Raw genomic sequence first — 22,645 nt, forward strand, 5'->3', positions numbered from 1 at the left:
GGTGGGTTTGGAATGACGAATACGGGGTTTTCCCAGTGGACAAGTCGGGGACGAAGGGACTGCAGAGAGAGGAACTTGTGTGAAGGTCATGGTGTGGCCACCATGGAGTTACGTGTACAATGGCTTTTATCCTGTGATGTGTGTAGATGTTGGGAACCGGGAAGATGTAGGTAGAGAATAGGAGCCAAATCTGATGTGTCCCCTTGGTGAGTGGCCCGAGAGTGTCAGACTCCCTGATTTTGAAACATGGGTCCCGGGAAAGTGAGAGCTTCCTTCCTTTTGGATTGCAAACCCTGAGGGTGTAGCACGGGCTGCCAGCGTTCATCTTTCCCCAGAGTAGAGGGAACCCACCACAAATTGAATTCATAATCAAAGGGAAGTGGGGCAGAGGGATGGAGGGTGAGACGAGTGCACTGGACCTGTGTGAGCTGAGAGGTTCCCAATGTCTGTGCCATCTCCACCCCTGAGCGTCTCGGTCGCAGGTGCCAGTAACTCCCTGTTTTAGCTTTAGTTAGCTTGAGTCCTATTTCTGGGTCATGGGATGGAAAGAATACAGATTAATATGCCTGAAAGAGAGGGGGGAAATCCCAGATCAAGGATGGGTGGGTGGGTGCATATGTGTGGATATGCTTTTCATATTTTTTAAGAGCTGAGCAAATTTCCGTGTAGATATACGTAGAAGAAGGAACTAATAAAAGAGCAAAATTGAAGAAACAATGCAGAGAAAGGGAATACAAATGGAGAAAGGCGGGGTCTTCAGTGGGATCAAGAGTGTGGGACAGGAGATCAGGCTTGACAAGAGGGACACTGCTTCCTCTAAGGCCACTTGGAGGAGTTAAGAATGGGGTCCTAGATGTGGAGAGAGTTCTCACACCATGGCTTGTGTTTTCTCTGCGAAGGTAAGAGGTAGAGCCAACCAACTGCTGAGCCAGTTTTCTTGCTGGTGAGGTGATAGGAACTGAGGATGTCTTGTTCCCTCTCCTGTGCCATGCATCCCCTCATAAATGCATTTAACTTATGCATTCAGTACTGGGCCAGAAGCCAGGGAATGTATATATATAAAACGAGGACAGTTCAGCTAGTGCACATATTGTCTGGCCTTCCGCACAGTGACCATGTATCGCAGAGTGCAGCAGGTGGGCCCAGGGAAGTGCTGTGTTCTCAGTGGTCTTCTTTCTTTCGTGTCTCTCAACTATGGGGCCATCTGTCCTACTGGGTGTGGCTCTAGTGGTTAGGGGTAATTTTGATCTTCTCCATTTTTGCCGTGAATGCGGTTTAACCTCACGTAAGATGTGCTTTTGCAAAATGTTTTCTAATATTCTCATTGGATCAATATGCTGCCTTAAGCTACCAGTTCAGAAAGGACTTACCTTTTGGATTCTTAGTCAGGCTTTGTTTCTGACTTAGTTCTGAATGCCCATTTCAAGTTTTTAACTGTGATTTTTACAAAAGAGGTATTTCATAACCATTTTTATGTCTTTTATATTTTTTTAGAAACTGAAACCACATCTGAGAGATATTTTAAAAGTAGTTGTAATTTTTAACAGTAAATACGTAATTTCGCTATTGCAACCATGGTTTAGCTTAAAAGATAGGGAGCCCTTTTATGTTGTCTTGTGTTTGATTTTAAGTGATGGTACATATTCACTGAACTTCAACCATGGTTTGAAGGACACATAGGTACTAGTGACATTGCCTGTGCCCAAGCGTGGGAGCCGTGAGAATGTGCCACTCAGGTCTCTGCTGTGGGGATCATGACTGACTAATAGCTCCAGCTGCTGCTCTCTGATTCACCAGCAAAGCTTAGCCAAAGCTAGGCTTCTCTCGGGTTACTTGCAGTTACTGAGCAAGCAGGAGTACTAATGTGGTCCACTCATGCAAGAGCCACATGCCTCTGAAGGGTGACTTTGGCTTGAGGACTCCGCATGGGTGTGGTCAAGACCTTCTCAGGACTGAGTTGGAGTCTGAGACTCTTCCTCCCCAACCCTTCTTCCATCCCCCTCTCCTTCGCCGGGGGTCAGACCTGCACTGTGGTTGAATCCTCTCCCGGCCTTCTCAGGTCTCTCCCCTTTCCCTTCACAGACAGTTCCCCCAGTCAGTCTCCTACATGTGTAATCCTGTCTTGGTGTCTACTTCTCCGGGAGCCCAAAGTGACACACCGTCCCTTTCCCAGAAGGTGTTGCCCATCCTACCGTCTAAAACCCTTCCGGGAGACAGCACGAGCACACTCCATCTTCCACATAAACTCGATCTATCCCTCCGCCCTGAAGTGCTATTTCCTCAGAATTCCCACAGCATTTGGAACTTTGCGTTTGGCGTTGATGGCCTTTGGCTTTGTGTCTGCAGGATATCACCTACTAGTTGATAAATACACTGAGAACATGAAGAGCTTCTTGTTCATCTTGATTCCTTTTGGTAACATACTTCCTTATTTGTAATCGTAGTAATTAGCATTTAATCAGCACTCTCCAGGTGCCAAACACTGCCAGAAATACTTTTACATGGATTAACTCATGTAATCCTCCCAAATGGGATCGGTAATATTATTATCCTCATTTTACAGATGAGACACAGAGAGGATAAGAATCTTGTTCAAGGTTATGCAGCTGGTAAGTGACAGAGTCAGGACTTGAACCCAGGCAGCTGGCTCCAGAGTTCCCTTGTTCATTTAGCAGTTATTTTTTATCCAGACAGAATATGTGCCAGGGGCTATACACAGTGTTGGGGATGCCAGAACTTGCAATCCAAGTCTAGAATAAATAACTATTAAAAAAGCAAACAAACCCAAAATGTGATTTCCAAATAGACGGGTGTAAGTCTGTGGGGGAGTAGCAGCCACCTGATGTTTTGAAAATTTTCTAAAAGCTTTCCTGCACCAAAGATTGTTTTCACAAGCCAGATGTTCCCATCATTAGTGATTTGAGACCGAGAATTAAGGCCTCTTGAAGGAGCCCCCTAACCTTCTCCCTTGTGTACGTTCACTCATTATCAGACCCACCCTCTGATCCCAAGGGGAACAGCTGTGAGAAAGGACTATTTGTGTGGACAAAAGGGAGAAGAGGTTGGGAAAAGAGGTCTGGGGAGAGGGGCAGCCGGACCAGAGGGCTGTGGGTAAGGATAGCCTTGGGTGAGGCTTCTTTCATGGAAACAAAATTGCAGAGACACTATTGTAAAAATTTAAATATACAGAAACCGAAACTGAGTCACTGTCCCCCCAAAAGGACTGGTTATAAGTAGTAAAAATTCTTTCAATGAGATCTTTGATAGTGTTTTTAAGACAGCATGGAAGAGAGGGGAACAGATGACCTATGTTCCTTCGTTACAACTTTTTAAAGGGATTAACGTGTTTTATTTATGTCTGGTCATATTTCTGGAACAAACAGTGTAGACCTCTATTTTCCATGGACTTCATATCTGATAAGATAAGGATGTGTTTGGGTTAGTTCGGCTGATGTAGTAGAACTTGTGCTGAACTTCGGGGTAGAAGTAAAATATCACCTCGTGTGTGTGTGTGTGTGTGTGTGTGTGTGTGTGTGTGTCAGGTTGCAGCTATTTGTTTTGGAAAGAATGGTTCCATTCCTCTCTTTCTGCTCCTTAAATAAATATGTACCCAAACAGACACATCATTTTAACTGAAGTAAGTAAATAACGAACTGGAAAAATATTTGAAATTTATGGGAGAGGATGTAGTTATAACCTCAGTACATAGAGAGCTCCTACATATTAATAGGAGAAATTAGAACAGATGTTTAAAATATACATATATATGTCACAAATGAAGAAATGACAAGAACCAATGTTTTAAATGTCACTTCAGTTATCTAGGATATATAAACTTACAAATAAAAAAGCATCTACCGATGATTTTAGCAAAGTTGCTGTTTCTTCCCTTAATCATTCCTCCTGGTTATCTGTATTTGCTTTCCAATACACCTTTGATAGGATTCTGATTTGGTATGATCTCTCTGGAAAGTAATTTGTTGGTATGTGCCAATGGTCTTAAAAAATGTACATATCATTTGACTTAATTTCCTTTTGTAGGAAATGATGATGGGTTTACTTAAAGGCGATTAAGAAATGCATTGCAGCATTGTTTTCACGTTTAAAATTTTGTTTATTGAGGTAAATTTCACATAGTATAAAATTAATCATTTTCAAGTGAACAATTCACTGGCATTTAGAACATTTGCAGTGCTGTGTAATCACCACACCTCTGTCTAGTTCCAGAGCAGTTTATCACTCCAACAGAAAACCCTGTACCCATTAAGCAGTCGCTCATTCCCTCCTCCCTCCAGCCCCTGGCAAGCAGCTCTGTGTGTGTTTAACCAGCTGAGGTTTTTTTTTTTCCCCCTAAAAATCATTCTGCTCCACCAGGGTGATAGTACAATAGACCCTTGAACAACGGGTTTGAACTGCATGGGTCTACTTCTATGTGGATTTTTTTTTATAATAACAGTACAGGACTGTAAATGTATTTTATCTTCCTTATGATTTTCTTAATAACCTTTTCTTTTCTCTAGCTTACTTTATTGTAAGAATACAGCATATCATGTGCATATTACATACATACAAAATATGTGTTAATTGTTTATGTTATTGGTGAGGCTTCTGGTCAACAGTAGGCTGTTATGAGTTAAGTTTTGGGGGAGTCAAAAGTTGCATGGAGGGAGCAGACAGCCCCAATCCTTGCATTGTTCAAGGGTCAGCTGTATATGTTGAGCATATTTATATGAGTGAGGACTCTTGGTTGCAAGTGGCAGAAACTCAAACTAACTTAAAAGGGGGAGATTTAATGATACACACAACTACTGTAGGGGAACATTTGGCTTTAAGTACATATGACTGTTGATAGGGATGTAAGTGGAGTCCAGGACACTCACTCATTCTCACCTCCACTCTCTTTTTTGACCTCCCTCTTGGTGAAAAATACTCCTTCCACTCTTGGTTCTATGTCCATTTGTTTCCTTTCTGTGGTTTTCCTTCGTTCTCAGGCTGACTCTTCCAGGTGCAGGAGAGATGGTCCCTGAAAGCTAGTGACCCTTGAGAAGAGTGTGGCTCCTCTAGGGCCCCAGGTCCTGAGACCATGCTGATTGGCTTTACTTGGGTCATGGGCCCATTCCCGTGGGAGATGGGGTACTCTGCTTGGCCGGCCTGGATATCATTTGCCCCGTTCCTAGAAACGGAATCTCATTCTGGCTCATATATTCCTGAGAAAGTAGTTCTGGAAAGGCATTCTGATACATTCCCACACAAAATAGTACTGCTCGTATTTCTGCTCATGCCCATGTATATATCACAAGGGCATTGACTTTTGTGTTGATAATCCTCGGGCATTGAGAAAACTTTACATGACGTTTTATAAGTTCTACTTAAGACTGTGGGAGTTATATTTGAGGATTTATCTAATTTGAGGGAAGTAAGGGTTTTCCTTGTAATAAATGGATTTGCCACTCTTTGAATTCTATCTGTGTTAGTATACATTTTTTTAAGTCATTCCACAGGTAGATACTGAGGGTTTGCTGTGTGCCAAGTAAACCTCCAGTTTAATGAGCTTTTCATTCATTCGGGCAGATGGACAATAAATAACAAGTAAATGTATAATTTCAGGTAATGATTATAGAAAAATGAAGCTTGATGGGGTATGTGTACGCTGGTCTAGGCAGCAGGGTCAGGGAAGGCCTCTCTGAAAAGGGGTTAGAGTCAAGATCGGGTTAAGCAGGGAATAGCTTGGTGGTTATTTATGGGAGTAGTGTTCCAAACAGAGGGAACAGTAAGTGCAAAGGCTCTGAGTCATAAATAGGCTTGAGAATCTAATGGAAGTCAGTAGAGTTGGAGGAGTTGTGGGTGGGAGAGGAAAGGGTAGGACCAGGTGGGGCTTGTAGGTCTCATTGAGGATTTGGGATTTACCTCTAACTAAGGTGAGATGGGGAGCCCCAGGGGGGGGACGAGCAAGGGAGTGACCTGAGTTGAACTTCAGGACCTTTCTTTGTAAAGCGTTTCTTTTCTTTTGGCTTACTTTATAAAAAGTGTGATCCTTTGCCCCAATTCTTAGCAGTGACTGGAGACAGAAAAGGGAAGAGGTAAGAGAAAGAAGTGGTGCTGGAGAAGCGAAATGAGTAGCTGTGGAAGCCGTGGCAGAAGCAGGTTTTGCAGAAGGTGGGCACATGTGGCCCGTGTCTGTCCTTATTGTGGCAACAAGCAGTGATGAGAAGACAGGCTGGGAACACTGCAGGCCATGGGACAGGAAAGCTAGACTGCTGTGGGGCCATGTAGAGGGACCCACACAGCAGCCCAAGCTTGTAACAGTATGGAGGTGGACTTGCTGTGTTACCCCAAATTTCAGGAAGAGGCAAGAAGCAGATATATTAGAGAGTACCCCTGGGATGGCTGGGTGGCTCAGTTGGTTAAGCGTCTGACTCTTGATTTCGGCTCAGGTCATGATCTCAGGATTGTGAGATTGAGCCCCGCATGAGCTCTGTGCTGGGCTCCTGCATAAGATTCTCTCTCTCAGTCTCCCTCTGCTCCTGCTCTCCACCGCCCCCCTCCCTGGTGTGCACACAGTTTCTCTTTGTCTTAAAAAAAAAAAAAGTACCCCTGATTTTGACAAAATGTGGAGATAGATCTGCCAGTTGCCAGAAAAGAATGAGCACAGGAAAATGTTGATTGGTCAGGGTCATATTAATTTATCTATATCATGATTGCAAAGAGGAGCCAGTGGTTGGCTCAGTTTCAGGAACCGACCAAATTAGGGCCCCATTTGTACTTTATATTGTGTTTCTTAATGGAAAGACCTGAGGGAGACTTGATCTCTGGCTCAGTGTAACTTGAAGAGATGTGATTTTTATCTCTTATATACCTGTGTAAAATATTCCTTGAAAAATCAAGCCAATAATGTCACTCTGCACAGTCTGTTCTGTATTTAGGCGACAGGATAGTGTAGCCTGGGGAGCTAGACTGGGTTTGGATCCTGGTGCTGTTCTCCCAGCTGTTGCTCCTTGGTCAAGTGACTTCACCTCTCTCTGACTCAGCTTTCTCCTGTCAGCCTCAAACAGGTTAACATGTATCCTGGGATTTCAGGACAGAGTATGGCACATAATATGTGCTCAGTAAATATTAGCTGCCGTCATCACCTTCTTATTTGTTTTATGTAGTCTATTTTGGAAATCCTTACATGTTAGCACACTTATTTCTACCTCAGTCTTATTTATAAAAAAATCTTTCTTTTACTTGAGTAGAGTTGACACACAGTATCACGTTAGTTTCCGATGTACAACGTAGTGATTGGCTCATCACAAGCGTAGCTGCCATCTGTCACCGTACAGCACTATTACAGTAGCACTGACTGTATTCAATATGCTGTGCCTTTCATCGCCGTGACTCGTTCATTCCATAACTGGAAGCCTGTGCCTCCCACTCCCCGTCACCCATTTCACCCATCCCTCTACCCCCTTCCTTCTTACAACCATCAGTTCGTTCTCTGTATTTATAGGTTTGATTCTGCTTTTTGTTTGCTTGCTTATTCACTTGTTTTGTTTTTTTTAGATTACACATGTGAGTGAAATCATACAGCACTTGTCTTTCTCTGACTTATTTCGCTTAGCATAATACCGTCTAGGTACTTCCATGCTGTTATAAATATCAAGATCTCGTACTTTTTTATGGTATGGAGTAATATACCCTCGTACGTATGTACCACTTCTTCTTCTGTTGATGGACACTTGGGCTGCTTCCATATCTCAGCTATTTTAGTAATGCTGCCGTGGGCATAGGGACGCATATATGCTTTCACAATGTTGAGTCTGGTTCATAAACTGCCACAACAGTTGTGGGAACTCTGGAGGGGAGCCAGGTTCGGGAGGTAGGAGGATGAGTGCAGCTTTGGCAGTCTGAGTTGTGGTGCCCGTGGGACACCCAGATGTGGGTTCTGGCTGGGCAGTAAAAATGTAGGAATGGGAGCGTGGGAGAAGAGAGGTGCAATCATGCTGTTGCCAAGGGATGTGTTCTTCATAGAGAGAGTGACAGTTAAGGATTTGGGGTAACTGCTTCTTTTATTGGGCAGATAAAGGAGCAGTGTGTGGAGCTGGGAAGGGGCTTCGATGCCAGGAAAGCAGTTTGTCACAGAAAGCCAGAGAAGAGTGAATTTCAAGGAATGAAATGTCGGCAATGTTTAAGAATGCAAAAGTTGTGGGGCAGCTGGATTAGGAAGTGGTAGTGCATCAAGGAGCTTGTCACTGAGCACTGAAAGAAAAATCTAGGTGAGTGGTGGGATCCTAAGCCAGCAGAGAGATGGAGTGAGTGGGGGTGAGACTGGAGGCTACACACAAGAATACCCTTTTAGAAAGTTTGATGGTGAAGACAGGGGACTGTAACTCAAGGCGTAGCGTGGTCAGGGGAGGGCTTTACAGGCTGCATTTACTGTTTGCAGGCTGACTAAAGGGAGATAACTGATGGTGCACGATGGTGGGGGATGTGGGCTGATGTAGGGTCAGGTATACAGAAGAGGATGCAGAGAGGAATGTATGGGTGTCCTGACCGCTTCTGCAGAACCTAAGGCAGACGTCAGGCATGGAGGGGAAAGAACGTGGTGCGAGGCGCTGTGGCGGTCTCGGACACAGACCAGATGGCTCAGAGTCTGACAGAATGCTCCAGCTTCTAGACGGTCATCAATCAAATACGGGCACGTGCCCAAGGATGCCAACAAGGGGTTTTGTTTTTTGTTTTTCAATGAATTGCTCAGTTTTTTCTCCTGTGAGTTATAAATTGACGTAAATCTTGAGCTTAATTTTTTTCCAAATTGGTAGAAAATTCAAATACGAAACAATCTGACTTTTATCTTGTTTCCTAGTTTTGCTCCACTTAACTTTTTTTCACAGGTGTGTGGAGGAAAAAAGTGTGATATTATGGGTAATCAAAATAGCAAAGAAAGGTATTAGAATCCCTTTTTTAAGAAAAAGCCTTAAACCATGGGGCGCCTGGGTGGCACAGCAGTTGGGCGTCTGCCTTGGGCTCAGGGCGTGATCCCGGCGTGATGGGATCAAGCCCCACATCAGGCTCTTCTGCTGGAAGCCTGCTTCTTCCTCTCCCACTCCCCCTGCTTGTGTTCCCTCTCTCGCTGGCTGTCTATATCTCTGTCGAATAAATAAATAAAATCTTAAAAAAAAAAAAAAAGAAAAAGAAAAAGCCTTAAACCAAAAAACCCCATTTGAAAGCTCCTCTGTCCCTCCTTCTTTCCCCTTTTGCTCTTTCTGTCCTTTTAGAAAAAAATGTAGTTGTTGAAGAGTGTATCAGTTAGTTTGTGCTGCATAACAGATTGCATTACAAACCATCCCAAAGCTAAGTGCCGTAACAAAACAACCAGTCATTTTGCTTACAATTTTCTGGGTTTCTTGGGCAGTTCTGGTTTAGGCTTGCACATGCCTCTCACATCGGCTGGTGGTAGATGGCCTCATTTACGTGTCTTTTGGTTGGCACGCTGTTGACCAGGGCACTCCATGCTTGCAGGCTATCTTGAGCTCCTTTCGATGTTGGCCATAGGGTTCCAAGCTTAGCTGGTGCATAAGGTTTTTCAAACTCGTGCTTGCTTCACGTTTGTTAATGTCACATTGACCAGAACAAGCTCCGTGCCTCTCTGATGCAAATAGAGAAATAGACATCTCTTGCTAGGAGAGGAAAACTCTGCATTCTTGCAGTCTACTACAAAGAATCATCATGAAGAACCAATAAAAATAGGATTGAGATTTTAAAGTTTCTTGCTTTTAATACAATTTGTGTTTTGATTGGAATACCAGGAAGAAAATATACCAAAGAAACAGAAAGAAGGAAAATGTTTGCTGTGAATCATGAAATCATCTTATGATAACGTCAGCCTTCCGTTATTTAGGCCAAAACCCGAGTTTATTGGCTCTACCTTCAAATATATCCAGAGTCATTGGCCTCTTCTCACTGCCTGTGCTGGTATTGCTGATGCTCCCATTATCCTCACGCAGATTAGTGCAGTTATTCTCAGAAATGGTCTTCCCCTTTCCACACTTGTGACCTACTCCCCCCCCCCCCCCCCAATCCCTGCCAGAGTCTCTTCAGAAGAGCAGCTGGAGTGATGCTTTAAAAATATGACTCTGCACCCTCAAATAGCTTCCCAGTTGTGGAACTCATTACAATGGCCTCAGGCCCCACCTACCTGCCAGCCTTTACCCTACCCGCTTTCTAACCTCACCTGCAGCAATTCTCCCCCTTCGCTGTAGACTCAAGGGCCTTCTCGCTGTTTCCTGACCATGCCAGACTTGCTCATAAGGAGTTTGCACGGTCCAATCCCTCTGCCCGGAACAAATTTCTCCCAAATGTCCATATGGCTTATTTCTTTACCCCCAAATGTCCATGTGTTTCTCTTCCTTACCTGTTTCAGATCTTTGCTCGGATGTCATCTTATCAGCAAGGTGTACTTCCCTGGTCAGAATTGAATACTGCCTGTTTGGGCATTCCCCATTAGCCTTTCCTCTTGGTTTTCTCATTTACTGAATGCCTCCTACTGCCAGAATATAAGCTTCCTCAGGGCATGGTTTTTTGTGTTTTGTATCACTCCTGTATCCTCAGGGCCTGGAAGAATCTCTGACACAGAGACATTCTTTTGTGTTTGTTCAATGAACGAATGCCATCTTACCTTACTTCCTAGAGCTGTGGGCATTCCGTTAGATCAGGGGTCCACAACTTAGAACTGGCTGCTTGTTTTGACAAATAAGTTGTTGGACACAGCCATACCAGTGCATTTATGTTACCCATGGCTGCTTTTGCACCATCGTGGCAGCATTAAATGATTACAAGAGGGGCCTAAAACATACACTCCCTGGCCCTTTGCAGAAAAGGTTACCACTTCCCAAGTTAGATGCTGAATGGCAAGCCCTTAGCGCAGGGCCCCCGGCAGAGAGACTGGACAATAAATGCAACTGGCTGCTGTAGGTTTTGTATTTTCTCTTATTGTCACTATCGAAAGAACAGTGCATGTGACCTGAAGACATGCGTGGCTTTTCATAGTTATGACTGCTCTGTGCCTCTTCACATCAAAAAAGCTAGAACTCTTTCTTTGCATCTGCTGTGCATTCCTTCATAATTTGAGCTCATAAGTAATTGAGAAACAAATAAATTGCATTCCACGGGTTGACGTGAGTTGGGAAACGTGGAGGCTGTGGTTAAACAGCTAGCGAAGAATGGCTCTGCTAGGTGTGGACTCAGGTGCTGTGGCTTGGGTGTTTATCTACATTCCCAACAAGGGTTCCATGCTACCTCCTGGTAGTTTTTGAATAAATGAGTGTGTGTTCAAGCTTCAGTGTTTTCAAGATAACATAATTTTTTTTAAAAGATTTTATTTATTTATTCGACAGAGATAGAGACAGCCAGCGAGAGAGGGAACACAGGCAGGGGGAGTGGGAGAGGAAGAAGCAGGCTCATAGCAGAAGAGCCCGGTGTGGGGCTCGATCCCATAACGCCGGGATCACGCCCTGAGCCGAAGGCGTCTGCGCTGTGCCACCCAGGCGCCCCCAAGATAACATAATTTTTAATATCTTAAAATGTACACATTGTCATGATAACTAATTTTTTTTTATACATTCTAGGGAATAAGAAGTCAGAAAGGGAGGAGCTGGACTCCATCCTCTTTTTGAGGTAAGTTTTTGTTAAATTCATTTAGCTTTTGAGATTCTTGTTGAAAATGTGGTACTTTAGCTCTTTAATTTTACTTGAGGACATAAAAAATGATGGACATGTATTTCCTTCCTTCCTTCCACTTTTAAAAACAATGCTGCAAAGAATATTCTTGTGATTTTTAATTTTTTTTGCAAACATGTGGGAGAATTTTTCCTGTATGGTTACCTAGATGTGAAGTTCTTAGATGGAAATGTATCCACATTAAACTACTGATATGACCAAATTGAAGGTCATATAAATTTATATGGAAACTTTTATGGAAGTTGTGTGTAAATTTCCCTAAGCAACACTGGCGATGATTTTTTGTGTGTGTATATATGCAAACTGACATGTTGAAAACCCACTGTTTTTAATATGTTGTTCCTGACTACTAGTGAGATTGCAATCTTTGTATGTGTCTGTGTGTCCGTGTGTGATCACATATTCTTTTCAAAGTTGGAACAGTGTGTTTGGGTGTGGTTCTTGGTCTATTAAGCTTACAGTCTCTCTTGTCCACATGTATTAGACAAGCGGCCAGATTACTGATACCTTGAGAGCTACACTAGAACTAAATTGTAGGTTCTGCAAGTTAATTGTTGGTTATCTAGAAATTATTCATGGTTTGAAGAGACATGTGCTTAGGCTGGTGTGCGATCAACTTTATGACGATAAAAGGAAGGCCTAACGTATATTTGTTGCAGAGCTGGCTGGAGGGAGAGGCCAGGGGAGAAAGCTCTCCAGGGGCTTTTTGGGTTTGTGGAATAAAACAGATCTGAAGACCTCCTGCCCAGTACTTGGCTCCTGGCTGGCCCTCAGTGACTGTGGTTCCCCTTTCTCTCCTTAAAGGGCTGTACTCCTTCCCCAGAGTAAGAGACATTGATTCACTGTTTATGTTATGGTGGTTATTGTGTTTCCTGTGGTAACCCTGCTGTGAATGAAATTTGTACAGAGGAGCTGTCTTTAACAGGAGCTTTAATTAAGCCTGTCACTTAAATATGTATCCATCATTTGTTTGAACTGTCCCATTAATTTAAATTGTCTGGTTTATGTAGCAGTTGAACATTTACTAAAGAATCTATAACATATATGCAAGTTATGAGGCATAGTTCTAAAGCCCCTTCTCTTGACACCGTCCCCCCCCCCCCCATTTTAAGAAGTAGAAGCTACTTCTCCTTGATCCTGTTCTTTTTCTCCTCTGAAGGCAGCCACTCCTCTGCATTATGCCGTTACCCTTCTTTTTTAAAAATGGTTTTTTACCACAAGTACTCGTATCCCTAAACAATGCATTGTGCAGTTTTGTTTGGTTTTGAGTATAATAAAAATGGTCTCACGTGGTGCATAATCATCTGTGGCTTGCTGTTCACATTCAACGGTATTTCTGAGATTTATCCCTGTTTGTGAGTTTAGCTCAAGTTCATTCATTCCATTCCCACTGCTGGATTAAGCGAATATATATGATTTATTTAATTTCAGCGTATTGTCTGCAGATTTTTTGTTTGTGTGTTTTCTTGGTGGACAGTCATTGTCTGTGAATAATGACAAGCTTGCCAGTGAGTCTTTTCTTGTCTTACACTGCTGGCCTGGCCCTCCAGTACGTGGGTAAATAGACACAACAAAGACGGTCATCCTGCTTCTGATTTAAAGTGTTCTGTGTTTTTTTATATAATAATATTTTTTTATTATATTACGTTAGTCACCATACAGTACATCCCTGGTTTTTGATGTAAAGTTCGATGATTCATTAGTTGCGCATAACACCCAGTGCACCATGCAATACGTGCCCTCCTTACTACCCATCACCAGCCTACCCCATTCCCCTACCCCCCTTCCCTCTGAAGCCCTCAGTTTGTTTCTCAGAGTCCATAGTCTCTCGTGCTTCATTCCCCCTTCTGTTTACCCCCCCTTCTTTATCCCTTTCTTCTCCTACTGATCTTCCTAGTTCTTATGTTCCATAGATGAGAGAAACCATATGATAATTGTCTTTCTCTGCTTGACTTATTTCACTTAGCATTATCTCCTCCAGTGCCGTCCATGTTGCAGCAAATGTTGAGAAATTGTTCTTTCTGATAGCTGAGTAATATTCCATTGTATATATGGACCACCTCTTCTTAATCCAGTCATCTGTTGAAGGGCATCTCGGCTCCTTCCACGATTTGGCTATTGTGGACAGTGCTGCTATGAACATTGGGGTGCATATGGCCCTTCTCTTCACTATGTCTGTATCTTTGGGGTAGATACCCAGTAGTGCAATGGCTGGATTATAGGGTAGCTCAATTTTTAACTTTTTAAGGGACCTCCACACTGTTTTCCAAAGTGGCTATACCAACTTGCATTCCCACCAACAATGTAGGAGGGATCCCCTTTCTCCACATCCTCTCCAGCATTTCTTGCTTCCTGCCTTGTCAGTTTTTGCCATTCTAACTGGCTTAAGGTGGTATCTCAGTGTGGTTTTGATTTGAATTTCCCTGATTGCTAAAGATTTTGAACATTGTGTCATGTGTCTATTAGCCATTTGTATGTCCTCATTGGAAAAGTGTCTATTCATATCATCTGCCCATTTTTTGATTTGATTATTGGTTTCCCGTGTATTGAGTTTGAGCAGTTCTTTGTAGATCTTGGATACTAGTCTTTGATCTGGAGTGTCATTTGCAAATACCTTCTCCCATTCCGTGGGCTGCCTCTGAGTTTTTTTGACTGTTTCCTTGGCTGTGCAGAAGCTTTTTGTCTTGATGAAGTCCCACAAGTTCATTTGTTCTTTTGTTTCTCTTGCCCTTGGAGATGTGTTAATGCATGGAATACACTTAGAATGTACTCCGTGAACTTAATGGACTTAACGACATGAAAATAAATGTAAACTGCAAATACGGAGAAACGAACTCGGGACAATTTCGTCTAGCCATTTATATCCTTTCGTTTAGGTCCCATCTCAGACATTTTGTTTCAGCCATTTTCCATGAGGCGACTTTGATCAAACAAAATGTTCTCATTCTGTGCCCACTTGGAAGCTTACAATCAGAATATTCCAAAACACGAATAGTTTTTTCAAAAGTTACTATCTGAGGTCACTTATTAAGACTTTCTATTCTTTGACAAATTGTTAAATGGAACAAAATTTTAAAATTCTATTTCATCTGCTTTAATTTTAATTCACTGATTTTTAATTTCAGAATCAACTTTTTATGCCAATGGCTTGAAGTTTTTAACCCCTAGGATAACCTACTGGCTTTCAGTTCTGCTGTTTTCAGTTTTGTTTACGTGACATTGTTTTTACCATGTCCAATTTCCTGATGCTCTCTATGAATATTAAAATATTTTTTTGCTCCAGTTGTTTTGATACACTTGACATACAGAACTGTGTATGTTTAAGGTACCCGGCGTAATGATGTTCCTTTCGTATACTGTGAAACGATCACCAGAATAAATTTAGTCTGACGCCATCATCTCTAGAGATGCAAAAATGAAGTTAAAAGAGAAGAAAGAGAGTTTTTTCTTTGTGATGAGAACTCTCAGAACTTGCTCTTTTCACACCTCTCAAATACACCATAGAGCAGTAATGAACTGGTTTCCCAGCGATCATGTCATCCCGAGGGCCCTGTACGCTGGAGACACTCATCAGTCCTAACCCTAGTGTGGCTGATGGTGAGTAGCATTAGCAGACCTTACAGGTTGAAATGACTCTTGAAGTTACATTGAGGAATTCCTCGGTTTGCCATTATCATGAATAGAAATCTCTATTTCATAGATGGGTTCAAAGTAGGACTTACTCCCTGCTCATATTCACAGTAAAGTCTTATGGACATTAGAATTGGAAGAATCAGAGCCTATTTTATATGAAATGATGACAGGAGAAATTTACTGAAGTGGTGGAAACAGGAATGGAAGGGAAGGGACAGATGTTGGCAATAGCAAGAAGTAGAGACACGTGGTGTGTCTGGAGTGTTTTCGTGGCTGTTAATGAGATTTAAATCCACCATCCTGAACTACTGTTTATTGTCCTCATGATGATTGTTTCATGAGTGGACATTCATCTGCTCACCCAGGCTCTTTTTGGCCAGCTCTGTATTTTCATGCAGCATTCATGGAAGGACAGTAGTGGCCTCCTGGGAGTATTAATGGCAGCCATTTGAGTCCTGTGAGTTTTCAAGAAACTTGGCAGTTAGGGCCACTGATTTATTAATGCATATCACTTGACTGCCCAATGGCAGGTACTTGATCTTAGGCTGACCAAAGCAGAATTTGAAAGAGAGGGAGAGGGGGCGTCATGGACATTTGTACCATATTTCGAAGCCCTTCATGCACAGTGGCCTGGAGTACAGTGTGAGCAGGTTCCAACGGAGCAGCAGATGTATTTCAATAGCGGCCATTTTTAAAAAGTCCTTTTAACTTTGGTGAAAGAGCTCTCCTTTTTTCCCCACTCTGCAGCAGAGATATATCCAGAAGAAATCACTCCTCTCCTGCCAGCCATATGAGGGGAAAAGATTACTGAGGACCAAACACGCTTTTTTCTTCAGATACTGTTGAAATATATGGTTATTCACGTAAGAGCAGAATCATGGATAATTCAGTAATGGTCTTACTCTTGATGGGAAAGAGAAGACGTTACTTCTTTTCTTCCTGCTTATCCATATTTTGTATCTTTGCTTTTTCCTTGAGGTGATTCTTTGTGATACTTTGCTAGAAATAGAATATGTGTCAGTTCACATCAGCAAAGACCTGGCATACATACCATTTTGTGTGAGTGTGTATGTAAAGGAAAAAAATTCAGTTCTCCATTGCTTTCATATTATTACCACATTCACAGAGAGCACTTTGCTTCTAGCACTTACGGTGGGTAAATGTTTGGGTTTTCCCCTCACCAGACAACTCTGCAACACCAGCTGGATGTCCTGTAGTTTAACTCAGCTTTGATGCTGTCTGCCTTGAGATGGCGTCAGATCCCACAGGTTAAGGGCTCAGTCCCATGAGACTGTTCCATCACATTCAGGTGCTAGTCACAAGTAGGAGGGCCCCAGGTTACCCACAGCTTCTGAACAACTTGACTAAAAATCAGAGGTTCCCACAACTCCTCCTCAGCTTTGACTGATTTGCTAGAGTGGCTCAGGGAACTCTGGGAAACATTTGTTTTCATTGACCATCTTATTAAAGGATATGATAAAGGATACAGATGAATAGCCAGATGCAGAGACACAAGGGATACAGTCTGGGAGGGTCCCAAGCACAGGAATGTCTGTTCCTGTGGAGCTGTCACCCTCCCGGTACGTGGATATGTTCATTCACCTGGAAGCTCCCTGAAACCCCTGCTACTGGGATTTTTATGGAGGCTTCCTCACATAGACATGGTCCACTTCCAGCCCCTCTCCCCTGTCTGGAGGAATGGAGGGGTCGGGATGGGGGTGCTGAAAATTCTAAGTTCTAATCGTGGCGTGGTCTTCCTGGTGACCAGCCCTCTCACTCAGGAGCCATCTGGGAGCCCACGAGACCTCTACAAGCTGTGTTATTAAAACAAAAGAGCTCCTCGTGCGCTTATCACTTAGGAAATTACAAGGGTTTTAGGGGCCCTATGCCAGGAAGTGGGGCAGAGACCCATATATATTTTGTATTCCCTCATAGTATATTCATCTATTCTTGCCTCTTTTCTTCTTCCTGACCCCTAATCCTATGCTAGCAAGGCAGGATCGGGGAGGAGGCAGGCCTAGAAGCTGAATGGGCAGATCAGGAATAGGCAGGGCAGGCCGGAAGATGGGGCGAAAGCATATGGAGGTATCTCTTTGTACCACCAGCCCAGAACAACTTGATGTCACATGTTCCTTTCTCTGATGTTTACCAACTGAATATGGAGTTATGATCATTAGTTCATGATTTCAGTAGGTGATCCCTTCCCCTAGTCTACATTTCTGATATGGTTCAAAAACAAACTACTGAATTCTTTTCTCTCAGCCAACACTTCTGTCTCTGAGTTCTTCCTGGGAACTCTGTCCAGTCTCTGTGTCCTCCACAAGCAAGTTTGTTGATGTTATAATCTTTGCTCAGCCCACTTCCTCTCCTGAGACTCACTTCTACCTGCCCCTTCCCTGTCACTGCTGAGAAGGGGAGTCAAGTCTAGTGGTCAAGTCCGGAGGAAGGACACTTTAGTGTTTCAGGTGATCTGACAATGACTGCCCCTGCTTCATGATCTCTCTCTTCCCCTAATGTTTTCTTCCTTCTTTCCTCCTCCCTTTCTTCTTGCCAGTTTTCTTTAGGGGTCTGTTTCTCTCTGCTGTCCCTCAAGATTCAGTCCTTGCCTCCCTTTCTGACTACTCTTTCCTGTTGGGTAATCTTGTCTGCTCTCCTCTCCCATTTCCTTTATCCAGCACCAGAAACACAAGGACTCCAAAATCCCGAGAGCAGACTGGAGTATTCTCTTGTCCTCTAGAAGCTGTGTATTTTGGCCCTACTGGCCCATTGCACCTGCATTTCAGACTCCACCTGTTCAGAAGTGGTAGAGTATTCCATCTGTCCCCGGAAATTGGCAGGGAGTATCGAGAAGTTGAATGTGTTGGGGCACTTGGGTCTCATTCTAGATGTGTCACTAATGAACTGTGCAACCTCAGATATGACATAATCCCCAGAATCCCACTGGAGGAAGGATGCCGGTGATAGAGGGTGAGGATTTTTATGTAGACTGTGAACCCCCTGAATAGTGTGCAGACTTGTATGTGCATGTCCATCCCACACTTCTTCCCTCCCTTCTCTCTACTGAGTCCTCAGAACAGAGTTTCTCTCTTGGCTCAGCCCGGAGAACTGCTGCCAGGTTGCTGACAGGGAGCCCCTCTGCCCCAGGGGCAGCCAAAGCCCCTCATCCTTTGACCTTAGATGTTGCACAGTTGTTTCCACTTTCTAAGTGGGCTACGGCGTGAAGGAGGTCGGGAAGCTCTGCTTTAGAGTACTCTGTGTGCTAACCAGTATTAGGAACCTGTGACAGGGGCACCTGGGTGGCTCAGTCGTTAAGCGTCTGCCTTCAGCTCAGGGCGTGATCCCAGAGTCCTGGGATCAGTTCCCATATCAGCCTCCTCCACTGGGAGCCTGCCTCTTCCTCTCCCACTCCCCTGCTTGTGTTCCCTCTCTCTCTGCCTGTCTCTCTGTCAAATAAGTAAATAAATAATCTAAAAAAAGAGAAGAAAAGGAAAAAAGAACCTGGGACAGGTGTAGCTGGACTGGCAGGCCTGGCTTATTTTAGCCTGTGGATTCCTTTTAATAAAGACAATGCACTTTTCAAGTTTCTGTAGCTTTGCCTTCTGATGATGATTTTTCACGTACCCATGTAACATTGTGTGAAATTCTTGTGAGGGATTATTTCCTTAATTCCTGTTTACTATAAATGGCCCTTTTTGAGTTAAAAAAAATAGAGATTACATCTGACTAAATATTTTAAGGGCAGAAAGAATGTTAAATCATTATAGAGAGGTGGAAAAAAATACAGGCGTGATGAGTAGAGCAAGTTTAAAAACATGATATCTTTGGGTGATTTTTTTTTAATTCTCAGTAAAAATGTCTTTAACATAGTTAACTACTTTGTTTTAAGATATTCATTCTTGTCATCGTTTGAGTTTTAAGATATGATTTCAGGCGCGCCTGGGTGGCACAGCGGCTAAGCGTCTGCCTTCGGCTCAGGGCGTGATCCCGGCGTTATGGGATCGAGCCCCACGTCAGGCTCCTCCGCTATGAGCCTGCTTCTTCCTCTCCCACTCCCCCTGCTTGTGTTCCCTCTCTCGCTGGCTGTCTCTATCTCTGTCGAATAAATAAATAAAATCTTTAAAAAAAAAGATATGATTTCATTACATGATTGTCAAGATTATTTGTCACCATAATTTGTCACGCTTGTTTTTTAATTTAGGATAGGAATTTTAATAAGATAACAGCATTTCAGTTTAGTAGACATTAAGTTGAAATGTAAATGTATGTATGTTCTTTCCCACATATTATCCAAAGGCTGCAAGCTTGGAGTGGAAGAATAAGGAGAATCAAGATACTGGTTTTAAATTTCTTTTTACATTGTTTCGAAAGTATTATCTTCCTCATTTATTTCCATCATTTACTAAGTTAAACAAACATCCACAAACCTGTACTTGGGAAGTACTGATTGGGCCATGTGTAGAGGATGTCCACAGGGACAAAACAAAGTGACCTTTGTTTATTTTTAAGTAAGATAGTCATTTTATTCTTATATTTAACGGTCACTTTATTATAAGAAGTTTAAGGGTTCCTAATAAACGATTTTACCTGTTTGTACAAACTACCTATTTGTAGCTGAGCTCATAGTAGTAAAGGGGAACTGTGGCTCCTGTACTCAGAAAGAGTTCAACACGTGTCATGATTTTTTTTTGGCGTAATTATATTTCAAATCTTTGAATGTTAAAATAAAGTTTCCTTAAGTCTTCTCTTCCAGGTGGTGGGGTACGGTGACCCCAGACCTTGCTCAGTGGCGAGGCAGGCCAGCCTGGGCCACGCAGCTGCCCATAGTAGGCCTTTCTTTTATCTTGGATCTTTCATCCAGCAGGTGCTACTTACAGCTTCTTACGGAGGGGCCGATGTTTGGGCAGCTGGGCAACCTAGGGAGAGTAAGCCCCGGAAAGGAAGGAAACATAAGGAAATTTCTAATTTCACTGCTAAAGTTTTTCTTCTATGAGAAATGAAGGCTCACAGGACACAAGTATCCCTTAGATTGATGCCGGGGTGGGGAGGCAAATTTTCCTCTCCCAGTTAAAGCAGGCAAAAATTAGTTAAAATGAATAATCAGGAACAATGTTGGAGGGGAGAAGGTCACAAAAGACATTAATCCATCTGGGGGATGTGGACTACTAATCCAGTTGTCTGTGGGTGTTTATATACATACACACACACGTGCACGCTTGGATCAGGGGAAAACAGCAGAAGCTTGATGCATTTTGGAAGACGTAGAAGTACTAACCTTTCCAGGTACTGAGATATGTATTTGTTAGCTGTCTATATGTGGGTATTTTTTTCAGAACTTGTTTCTGATTTTATAAAATAGTCTTATTCACTGTGGAACATATAGCATACTTTAATATGGTGAAATTAAAAGTGATTCGTTGAGAACTTGTCTTCCTCATGCAGGTACCTCCAGTTGTATAAAAGTTAGTAAGAGAGTTGGACAAATCCAATACCGTGTAATTTTTTTGTATGGATTATGAAATAGAAAGAATGATAAAGGGACTTCTTATTAATTCTTTGGAAGTGGTGGTGTTCGATATCTCAAAGGTGAATTCTTTCAGACATAAAGTAGTTTATACTGATTCTATTCTTTGGATTCATCTAAAGGGAAAAGGATATAAAACTAAAGTCCCGTGGATTTGATTAGTGTAATATTGGATGTTAAAATACCTAAAATGATTTAAAAAATAATAAAATACCTAAAATGATGAAAAATGTCTATACATGCTTTTAGATTTATTTCAGTCATAAAATGAGATTAAATTAGTTATAAGGTATGTGAAAATATTTTTACTATTATAATCTCATGTCATGTCTCAAATTTGTTACAAAGAGTTATTAGCTTGGTACTTCCATAGCTCTGTGCCATTGCTGTAACAAGCAAACAGTAACAGTAGCCACCGTCCCATCTTGGTCAGGTTGCAAGGCAGAATCAGAAACAAGTCTACCAAAAGATGTCATCTTTTATAATTTCTGGTTCTTTAATTTTAGTTGCTATTCATACAACCAAATACATATGTGCTCAGTAAGAAACTGAACCATTCGTGGGGGTTACACTCACGAACCTAGTCATGTGTTCTTTTTTCTTCCAGACATCCCCCATTTGAGACCAAAGCCAGTGTACATTACTACAACACGAGACGATGAAAACATTTACAGTACAAAAATTCCATACATGGCAGCTCGCGTTGTTTTTATTAAATAGATTGTAACTTTCTTTTTCAAAAAAAGTATCTAACTACAACACAAAACACTAAAAATGGAGTTGATGTACTGCCCAAAATCATGCAGGTATGCCATTCATCTTATCTTTTACGTAGGTAAAAATATGCTAACACGTACCAAAGTAATTGATTATTAGGGTTTTTGGTTCTTAAAGAATGTTGGTTATGGGGATTGGTTTTATTGGTGGGCTCTCTCTGTATTGCTGAGGTGTCAGAGGGAGCTCTGAGGTAGCACTTGCAGTGCTCTGTTGACATTGCCATGACAAGGCGATCTTGGGGGCCAGGGAGACATTTTGAGGAGGTGGCTGTGGTGTGCAGCCTCCTGGCCCCCTCTTATTTTCCCTCCTTTGATCAAGTACCGGTGACCTCAGAGCATAAGATCAGGTTGCCTTCACCAATCCCCAGCACCAGGAAGGCCCTCGAGAATCATGGAGGTGGGCCATGGGAAGGACCGCGAGACTGCCAAGTGCCCTCTTGGGATCTCAGGGGAAGGAGTTGAAGAGCATCTCAGGATTTCAGGATGCCATGATGGAATCCCTGCAAGAAAAGGCTGTCTCCCTCCAAGGCCTTCAGTGAAGACCTCTTTCTGTGTGGGGCCCGTGGTGTATCTTCCCTCTCTTGCGGTCCTCGGTCACAGACAAATGGGGCTTTCCCAGCAGACTGAGTTGCTTAGGGACTTTGCACTGGGTAGAGCAGAACCACTTGAGGAGGTTTGAGAGCAGCTGCTTCATGGCAGGGACACGTTTTATGCACAAAGTGTGGTCCACTTAGAGCAAGTTTGCTGATGCCCTGGAGTTCCCAGAAGCGTGACTAGGCCTGAGCCGGAAGAGTGACACACACCCGAGTGACAATGAGCATCTTCACAGAGAAGCACCGCTTTGATAAGAACTGACTGAAGAACTGGAGAAACTTCGTTTCAAAGAAGTCTGAGGGGGATATAATTGCAGTAAGAGCAACAAAAGACTTACTGAAGATTTTAAGAGAAAGATTTGGGGCGCCGGGGTGGCTCAATCGGTTAAGCGTCTGCCTTCAGC

At 42.8% G+C, this 22,645-nt stretch overlaps 2 protein-coding genes across 3 annotated transcripts in view; one reads left to right on the forward strand and one right to left on the reverse strand.

Moving 5' to 3' along the window:
- LOC125281391 (focal adhesion kinase 1-like) overlaps positions 1-22,645 on the reverse strand; it is a 353,460-nt gene that overhangs the window by 193,807 nt on the left and 137,008 nt on the right. The gene's annotated exons all lie outside the window — the stretch shown is intronic.
- LOC125281409 (ral guanine nucleotide dissociation stimulator-like) overlaps positions 1-22,645 on the forward strand; it is a 123,657-nt gene that overhangs the window by 52,413 nt on the left and 48,599 nt on the right. Inside the window, exons 7-8 of one of the 2 annotated variants that reach the window (XM_057312747.1) lie at positions 11,607-11,655; positions 16,099-21,678. The gene's annotated coding sequence lies outside the window, so the exon portion shown is untranslated. The remainder of the gene's footprint in view (positions 1-11,606; positions 11,656-16,098; positions 21,679-22,645) is intronic. The other variant, XM_057312748.1, reaches the window with a different exon arrangement.

The sequence above is a fragment of the Ursus arctos genome, unplaced genomic scaffold, assembly GCF_023065955.2.
Source record: "Ursus arctos isolate Adak ecotype North America unplaced genomic scaffold, UrsArc2.0 scaffold_16, whole genome shotgun sequence".
Classification (NCBI taxonomy): domain Eukaryota; kingdom Metazoa; phylum Chordata; class Mammalia; order Carnivora; family Ursidae; genus Ursus; species Ursus arctos.